The following is a 9,527-nucleotide window of genomic DNA, read 5'->3' as shown; positions in this document are numbered from 1 at the left end:
TGAGGCCATCAGCCCTGACATAATCATGCAGCGCTTGTACGTGACCACTCTGCCCACGCGAAAAGATTTCGCGCAGGCCACGATCTTGACTAATCGCTCCTGTGAGAGTCGAGCCGTCATATTTATTGAGTCCAGCGAGATCCCCAAAAAGGTGGTCTGCTGAGCTGGTGTTAACATACTCTTTTTGAAGTTTATGTTGAACCCCAGAGAGGTTAACTGCGACATCACCACATTGGTGAGACGTGTCACCTCCTCTCTTGAACTTGCGCTTATTAACCAATCGTCCAGGTACGTCGCAAGTCGGATTCCCTGCTGTCGCAGGGGAGCTATAGCCGCTTGTGTCACTTTGACAAACACGCGGGGAGACAGAGAGAGGCCGAACGGGAGAACAGTGTATTCGTACACTTTCCCCTCGAAACCGAACCTCAGGAATTTTCTGTGTGGGGGGTAAATTCCCACATGCTGGTACGCGTCCTTCAAATCGAGGGACGTCCAATAATCGTTGATTCTGATCGAGCGCAATAGCGCTACGTTCGTCAACATTTTGAAACTGTACTTTACCAGAAAATTGTTGAGGGCTTTTAGGTCCAGAATGGGCCTCAGCCCCCCCCCTTTCTTTGGCACAACGAAATAATGAGAATAAAACCCCAGACCGAGCTGATCTGTGGAAACTTCCCTGATCGCTCCTTTCCCCAATAAAGAGTGAATCTCCTCCCTCAGAATCAAAGCGGCCTGCCCCTTTGCATGCGTGAATATCACTCTGTCTGACAAGGGAGGCTGGGTTGAGAATTGTAGCCTGTATCCCTGCCTCACGGTGCGAAGCACCCAGGGACACGGCTTGCATGCTTTCCATTGAGTTAAATGCTTTGACAAAGGATTCTGAATGGGAGCTGACGTCAGACCTAACGGAATGTGATTGATAGGAATGCACGGTATGTGCATCCCCGGACACGACTCTGACGTCACCGGTAACGCGGAAGTCAAAGGGACTCGAGACTGAGACACGTGACTCACTACTGAGCGTGACAACGTCTTGTTGTGAAGCGAGGGCCTTACGTTTAATGCCTTTATCACCGGCGACAACACTTTGTTGCACGGTGGGACAGGAGGCAGAGGAGGAGTGTAAAAAGGAACGCATTCTTGTAAACACGTCCTGTCTAAAACCCTGTTTAATACTGCTGTCGCAGCTGGGGCTGGGACAGCTAAACAAGAAAGACCTCTCTGCCACCTTCTTACCTTGGCTGGCGCTTTGGCGCCCTCTCGTGTCGGAAGGGGGGAACACTTGTTGTTCCGGCCCTTGAGTTGAGGCTGTGGAACAATTAAACCTTTTATATTGGAAATGCCCCTTAAGGGGGTTTCCTTGAAGGCTGTTTGTGTTTGTGATTGTGGTACTGGGCATGCATAATTTATATATGGATGTCCCCACTGGGGATTCTCCATTGTGTGTGCATTGTGAAAGAAGAGACCTTGTTTCGCAGACACACTCTTTACTTGGGAGAAAACATTTGGCACAGAAACAAAATTCACATTTACATTGGATTCCTCCACCCTGGGTGGCAGGATCAAAAGTGTACTGTGCTTGCGCGCTGGAGAGCCGTCCATGACCCTGTCTCCGTGCGCCGAGGGTGAGAAGGCCCTCTTTCTCAAAGTGTCATTTTCTCGACCCTCTCCCACGCCCCCTCACTGCTGCACTGTATGAAGGGCGAGCTGGTGGGCGCATCTCCTGGTGCTGGGAGCCCTGGTTGCCCTGACTTCTGTTCCTGCTCGTGCCCGAGGAGGAAGACGGAGCTCTAGGAGAACGATGGGGTTTCCCGCCCTGTCGGGGGGGTCCCTGATACCTCTCCCTATTACGGGAAGAGCGTCCTGAGTAGCCTGACTGTTCTTTCCCTTTATCAGGTTTACCCAAAACAGCATCCACCACTTCTTTTTGGGCTTTATTGGTGTCGGTGATGACACGGAGGAAGGGTAACGCTCCCTCGAAGAGACTGTTGGGGGCTGTGTCCAGGCCCCTCAGCTCCTCTCGCCTCTCGCTGGCCTTTGATTCGTCGCCTTGGAAGGGGACTTTCTGCAGCCACCTGAACCTCTCCATGCTGACAGCGACGTCCATACCTCTGCCAGCCCATTGGATGGCATGGACGTTGCTCACTATTGCCAGCTGTAGCATGGCATCCCATTCAGCATAGGCTTCAGGAGGGAGGCGGTCCTTGTTTTGGAGCAGCATCTCTGCCATGGCTCCATTCATCAGCCCCACCACGTTTAAACTTTTCACAGAGAGCCCTGCAGCTTTATAAACATTTTTTACCATGTTGGAGACCTTGTTCTCGTCCTTGTTCTTGAACTTGGGCACAGGCTCCTGAGTGAAGGGGCATTCCGTGGGTTTAAACTGGGCACAGAAGAACTGATTAGTGGCGACATCCACAGGGGGAAGGCCGCCCACGCCAAACTTGTCCTCATCCGCCAGTGAGGTTGACAGAGCCATCTTCCCGGGCTCTCTGTGTTCTTTCCATGTGGAATGGAGAGCTTCTTTGAGCCCCGGGGTAGCGGGTAGCTTCTGAGAGCGAGGGACTGGTGTCTGTACCTCTCTCTTGCCCGCAAACTTGATCTCCGTTGAGCTCGCAGGGCGAGGCTCCACTGGCATAGTGAGGCCCATCTTGGCCACCGCCAGCTCAACCACTGCCAGCAGGTCCAGTTCTTGTGGGGTGGATTCTGCTGTGGCGCCCACCTTCTCCTTATCCACCGCTGCCTTCTTGGCAGGGGCGATGGGGGGGGCTTGGGGTGAGGTGCGAGGGGTGCCGCCATGACGGGGGCTTAGCATCACAATGTCCTCACTTGTCACAATGTCCTCACTTGTCTCCTCTTGAACCAAACCGTCCTCCTCCTCCTCCTCTTCATCTTCCTCCTCTTCTCCTTCCATGGCATCTTCCTCCTCCTCGGAGGTGCCAAACTCGTCCGAGCCACGAGGCACTTTACGTGGCACGTTCTGTTGGGACGTTAAGAGAGGGGGGAAAGAGGGGGGGGCGGTGACCGTGGGAGTCATCAGGAACGGGTTGGTGGGGTGAGGAGTCCCACTGGTGGCCGCCTCGGCGGCGACCGGAGACAATGGCCCCGCCTGGAGTGGTCCCTGGAGGCTAGCCTGCAGGGCGGCGGAGGCCTGGAGAGGCCCGGTGCTGGTCAAACCAGGACCGGGCGTGAAGGAGAAGCGCGGGGTGGAGCCGAACATGCCGGGTCCACCACTGTGCGCTGTGGTAGAAATAGTGTACATCGGAGCGAAGCTACTGCGGATAGGTTCGCAAACACTAGGAGCCGCCTGGACAAACCTTGCTGCGGTGCTGGAACCAGGCCCGCTTCTTTGTCCTGGCGTGGCGGGGATCTGAGCGCCGTGTTCCGTCTGAGCTCCCCGAGCGACGTGGCTTTGTTTGGGCCTTGTAGCGTCCATGTTCATGACCACCAGCAGACGCTGGTGAAGAACGGCCGCGTCCATCGTCGCGCAGAACACGCAGCTGTTTGGGAAGTAGAAACCTTGCCAAGCGTGTTGTAGCTCCAGACAGCCCAGGCAGAAGGAATGCGGGTCCTCAGCGGCAATGAAGCGGCTGCACTCCGGATCCCCGCAGCGTCGAGGGAGGGGTGGTGAAAACAGACCCTCGCTAGACATGACGAAGGTAAGCTAAGCTAACCTAGGCTAGCCGCTTGTTATCGTTAGCAGCAAACAGCGAAGAACAAAACAGAGAAGAACAGACCAAGTTGAACGAAACCCGTGGGTGATGGTCCTACTCACCGCTAAGGCTAAAGTTGAATTCGAACTGATCTTAGACTGAGTAACTTGAAGAATTAATTATTTGTCGTAGAGTAACATGTGTAGACGTCCGTATCTCATGCGTGCAGAGGAACGGAAGAGGAAGTACACATGCCAGTCTCGCGCCTTATGCCCACGGTTGGGGCGGGGCGTTTTGACTGGCATACCCTCCGACTGTGTCATTCGGGAGCATATGTGTAGCTCTGTATCGCACGCTAGGAGGCGCGATAACCCAAGAGGAGTGCATTTCGAGTAAATGACAGAAAACTCACCATAACTATCTTGATTTCCATTGGCATAGAGTGGGGATTTTGGCCGAGTCGTCTTCCCCCCGTGGTGCTTCGCATGTGTGATCCGTGCACATCGCGGTAAACAAATGTAATCCCGTCAATATGAAGACCCTGTGACAACTTTGATCTGGTCGAAAACATCCCCGAGATGCGCTATGCTAACGCTTCCTCCTCCAATGAAAGTGAACGGAAAATTTGTTATAGAGAAGGGATAGTCACCAGAAGCACTTCCGGTTCATGTGCAGAGAAGAATGATGCAATTGGTTAGACGGGTGCTGAGACAGAGAAGGGGTAGCGATAGTTTTTTTTTTATCATTATCACTTATTTCATTTTTAATGACCTAGTACTGTAAAAGACGGCGCGGCTGAGACTCCTTGCTTAGATGTCCGGTATATTCCGGTTTTAATATTAAGGGGCTCCCCGTGGCTTGCAAAGTGTTAATAGATCTTCATCAGGACATGTATAGAATCTTCTCCTGATGAAGATTCTGCTTGTCTAGCACCTGGGCCATGGATGTGCGTGCACTGCTTTCTTCATCCATTTTTAAACTCTCATAGTTAAATGAACTCTGGGCAAACTCTCATTCCTACTCTGTCCCCGTCTGTCACCTCTCTGTCACAGCCAACCCACTCTGACGGATGGCACACTAGGGACAACATGTTTAGGCCTCGCTTGATGGAACCCCAGGCATCAATGGGGACTCAATGGCCCCTGAACCGAGGGCCACGGCACGGTATTTTCAGCCACTTCCTGCTCCAAGCAATTCCTCTGTGAAGGAATAAGTTGGATAAGTTAGGACGCCTTTGACCTTGCGATGGATTTGACCCTTACCTTACAGAATGGCTTGGATCCACGGCGCTCCTATACTTCTGCAGTTCTGTTCACTGCTCACATCGTGTACCTCATTTTCTAATCTCTCGTGACACAATTTCAATTTGCAATGAAAATGTCTCAGCAGGATCGCTGTTTAGTTGAATAGGAGGCGGAGCTCTCCGAGGGAGCATGCCCTTGAGTGGGACGCAAGCAAATTAGCATAAAGGGCCGCGGTCAAACCTGAAATCCTGTTATGCAGCAGACGTTGAAACGAGCTTTCCTTCAGATGTTTGAAAAAATATTCATTTTAAGAAATGGTTTCCCCAGCTCATTTCATAATTTACACTTCCATGCCGGAATTTCCTCCATAATGCAAAGTACTGCTGCGATTTTGCATCATAGCTAACAAAGTAACCCTAGAAATTTCTAGCCTCCAAATTTATAATAATAATAACACCCAAATGTCAAATCTGTTCTATATCAAAGCAATATTGCATTCAATATAGCATTTGTTATAAGACATTAGTTGAAGTATAACTATCAAAAGAGCACACTTTTTTTTTTACAGAATGGATTCCCACATTGCATATTTTCATACAATCGGAGGGATGTGATTACACAGGTTTTCGTTTTGATTAGCAGTTTCGCCTGACATAATGACGTGATAGCTGTAGATTGCTGTCCTCCATCTGAGACTAAAGCAACACAGCTTACTGGTCAACATAATGGTGGCAGTGATAGTGATAGAGGCAGTGATTACTGCCATCATGACCGTGACTCTGCCAGTGGGCTGACAGCTGTGGTCTATGGGAGATGGCAGGGCTCCGGGCCATTCGAGACTTAGACCCAGTGGTGGAAAATGTAGTCACATTTTTAATAAAAGTATCAATGCTGCAATGTAGATATACAGCACTCTACTGTTAAGTAAAAGTCTGGAATTCAAATGTAGGCTACTTGAGTAAAAGTACACAAGCAGTGGCATCAAAATGTACTTAGCTAGAAAAGTAAAAGTACTCATTATAAAGAATGTCCCATTTCAAGTCTTCAAATGTATAAAGCTCTTTTGGAAATATCGGATCTATAAGCTCACAATCCATGGCATTGTGAGCTTGTAGATAGGCTATTTTCAAATGGAGAAAATGTACAGTGTGCAGGGCTGAAGTGCTGCATGTATGTTTTGTTATAATAATCAAAATCGACAAAGTAACTAGAGTTTTCAAATAATTGTAGTGGAGTAAAAGTACACTATATGCCATGAAATGTAGCCTAACGGAGTAGAAGTAAAAGTACTGAAAAATGGAAAGTAAAAATGCCTCAAAATGGTACAGTAGGCTACTTGAGTAAGCGTACTTAGTTACTTTACACAACCACTGCTTAGACCCGCACAGCAACATCAATAAAGCCATCAACCACGAAGCAAACAATGACCAAGCATCATGTTATATCCGCTGGCCCCTCCGTCTTTGTCAAGGGACGGCATTGTTCTTCTCCTCTCAAGCACGCTTGGCTGCTCCCGCGTTGACATGTCCCGGGTCGTTGTGCTGACAGAGCACACTGCAGGAGGTCACTTCTTCCTTGACGTGTGGTGTCACGCAGGTGAGATATCTGTTGTGACATTCCATGGCACAATGTGCTGACACACGGAAGTGCACGCTGCCACCACCACATCACGCCGCTGTTAGGCTACCCACCCAGGACAAGTCCAACCGGGACAGGCAGCTGTGCAACCAACTGTCACACCCAGGGGCGTCACAAGGGTGGGGGGGAGTGGGACTGAGTTACTAGGGCCCAATGGTGGAGGGGCCTTAATTATTTTATTATTATTTTAACTATTGAAAAATAGCAAATATACAAGCTCACAGCGCGGCACCGAGTGCTGCGCTGCGAGCTTGTAGATCTGCTATTTTTGAAAAGTTGTGAAATGTGTGCAAATCTTTGAATATATGTTTTTTTTAAGCAAACATTTGTAACTCAAATTTTGCCTAAATATTTTGAGATGGGGGCCAAATATATATAATTTTGGGGGTCGTTGACATGAAAAAGTTTTAGCACCACTGACATTTTTCAAAAAAGTCTTTGAAATATTCAAAGACTTACACACATTTTCAAGATTTTTAAAAAATAGCAAATCTACAGGTTCGCAGCGCTGTGAGCTTGTAGATCTTCTATTTTTCAATAGTTAAAGCACAATACAATGCATAATATGCGTTCCCAGTTCCCCCTATGAAGAACATTCATGGGAGGTCCGCAGTGAATCCTTGTACCCAGGGTCCAGCATTTGGTGACACCCCTGCAGGCAGCTGTGCAACCAACTGTCACACCTGGAGCCGGTCAGACGGAGATGGAGGATCATGTCGGGCAACAGCTGATCTTGAGGCACACGTATACCTACCATACACATGCACGTGACGCAAGAGCACGTGCACACAGGCAGGCCCGCAGAGATCCATGCATGCAGCCCTCCAAGTCCAGAACCACTTGAACACTATAGGGTTTATACACCCATAACATTTTGTTTGTTGCATTGCATGGATTCAACATTTTCTCACTTTACCTGACCACTCACAAATACTTATAATCACACTATAATGAATTATAAGAGTTATTGCGACCGCATGAGTGTGCGTGCATGCGTCCATGCGTCACAGCATAACACAATTTTATTTGACTGTTTAACATTTATATATATATATATACATATTTGTTCCTTTATTGCGATTCATGTCATTATAATCACTAGTAAGACAACGACAAGAGGTCGCGCCATGTCTTGGCCGTCACAACATACAATCCCTTTTATGCCCATACATGGAGATCCCTGTCTGAATCAGCCACACCACTGTGATGTATATGGAGATCCCTGCTCTGAGTATCTGACATCACTGTTACGTCACATGTGATGTCACAGTGATGTCACAGTGATGTGTCAGGGGAACCACAGTGTCAGGCGTTATCCCTGCTCTGAGTATCTGACATCACTGTGATGTCACCTGTGATGTCACAGTGTTGTGTCAGGGGAACCACAGTGTCAGGTGTTACCCGTACAGCACGGACAAGCTGTGCCAGGTGCAATTAGTATCATTGCCTTTTTCACCTTAAGCTTCACCTTAAGTCACACCCGACGTTAAGCTGTGTGTGTGTGCGTGCGTGCGTGCGTGCGTGCGTGCGTGCGTGCGTGCGTGCGTGCTTGCGTGCGTGCTTGCGTGCGTGTGCGTTTGACAACACAGCCACCGTCTGTGGAGGAAAGTTGAGGAAAGTAATGAAATATTACCCCTCCAACTGCTCTAGATATACCTGGAATCAGTGTTGCAAGTGCAACCCCCCCATCCCCCCCACCCCAGCAGCAAGTCTCCAGGGAGATGTAGCTGTTCTATGGACAGTAATTACTCTGTTCTTCCAAACAAACAATGCTTTACACTTTTAACTACTCCTCCCCGAGCTGTAAATAAAAACGATTCCTCAGCTACAGCCTGGGCTCTATGGCGCTCGAACACTTCCAGCTGCCAAGGCGGCACAATAGAAGTGCAGACAGGATCGGTGGTGTCGTATAGCTACATCTGCACTGAGCGCGTGAATAGAGACTCACGCTCAACTGCTTACAGCTCTGCATTGACAAAAAGTGAGACGTTTTAATGATGCACTTAGTGAATCAATGGTGAGGAGATGAGTGTCTTGCCAGCTACATAACACAGAATGCCTTTCAACCATCCTGAATATTCATATTAGGATTAGGATGCATGCCATGTGCTGTCAGTTGAACTTTGGATGATTCTAAAGATGCAGAGTAACTACTGCCATCCTGTGACATCATAGAATTGCAATGTGTGTACTGTAGCCTATACAGGATCTGAAAGAGCATTTTGCAGGGAAGTAAATCATAGGAATGAAAAGGTATCACAAGACTTTACACCTAAGCCTTCTGGAGGTTGAATTAATTCACCAAAGCGTCTGTCATAGAACCGCCGGTGATTAAGCCCACTGACTTAATCAATACTAAAATCTTTACCAGCAGTGTGTGGTGTTTATGTCTGTGCACAGATTTTGTCAATGCGATCGCAAGATGGGCTTCATTTTGCCACATATTACACACTGACGATATAGATTCATCACTCTGTGTGATGGTGACTGTTTCCCACTTTAATTCTATTGCTGCTGCTGAGAAAAGTGTGTCGATACTATTTGTATCCATCTCATGAATATCACAAATCAATAATGTCATTTGCTCCACCAGTCTCTGGTTTAGAACATTATCAAAAAATGTCCAGCGGAATCTCCATTTTACAACGTTTATGATTGGTCCCCTGCCCCTCCTCTTTTCCCTCTCCACCACATCTCTTGTATTATAATAACATGCCCAGAATAGGGACACGAGGGTGCATGTGGTTAACACTATACCATCCACAGTTCATCTCGGCACGTGGATGGAGAGACCCAGAAGGAAAGACACCATTACATTACAGTATTATGTATCATATTCAAAGCAGAGTGCATGATTGTCTCTGGTCTCTTTAATCATGTCAGACCCCCGGCGGCAGCAGCATGTGTGGATATGGATTATAGGATTTGCCGTCCTCTCTCTCTCTCTCTCTCTCTCTCCCTGTCTCTCCCTCTCTCCCTGTCATTGTTTGTC

Source organism: Nannobrachium achirus, assembly GCF_963921795.1.
Source record: "Nannobrachium achirus genome assembly, chromosome: 16".
NCBI lineage: Eukaryota > Metazoa > Chordata > Actinopteri > Myctophiformes > Myctophidae > Nannobrachium > Nannobrachium achirus.
This window is presented reverse-complemented; position numbering follows the sequence as displayed.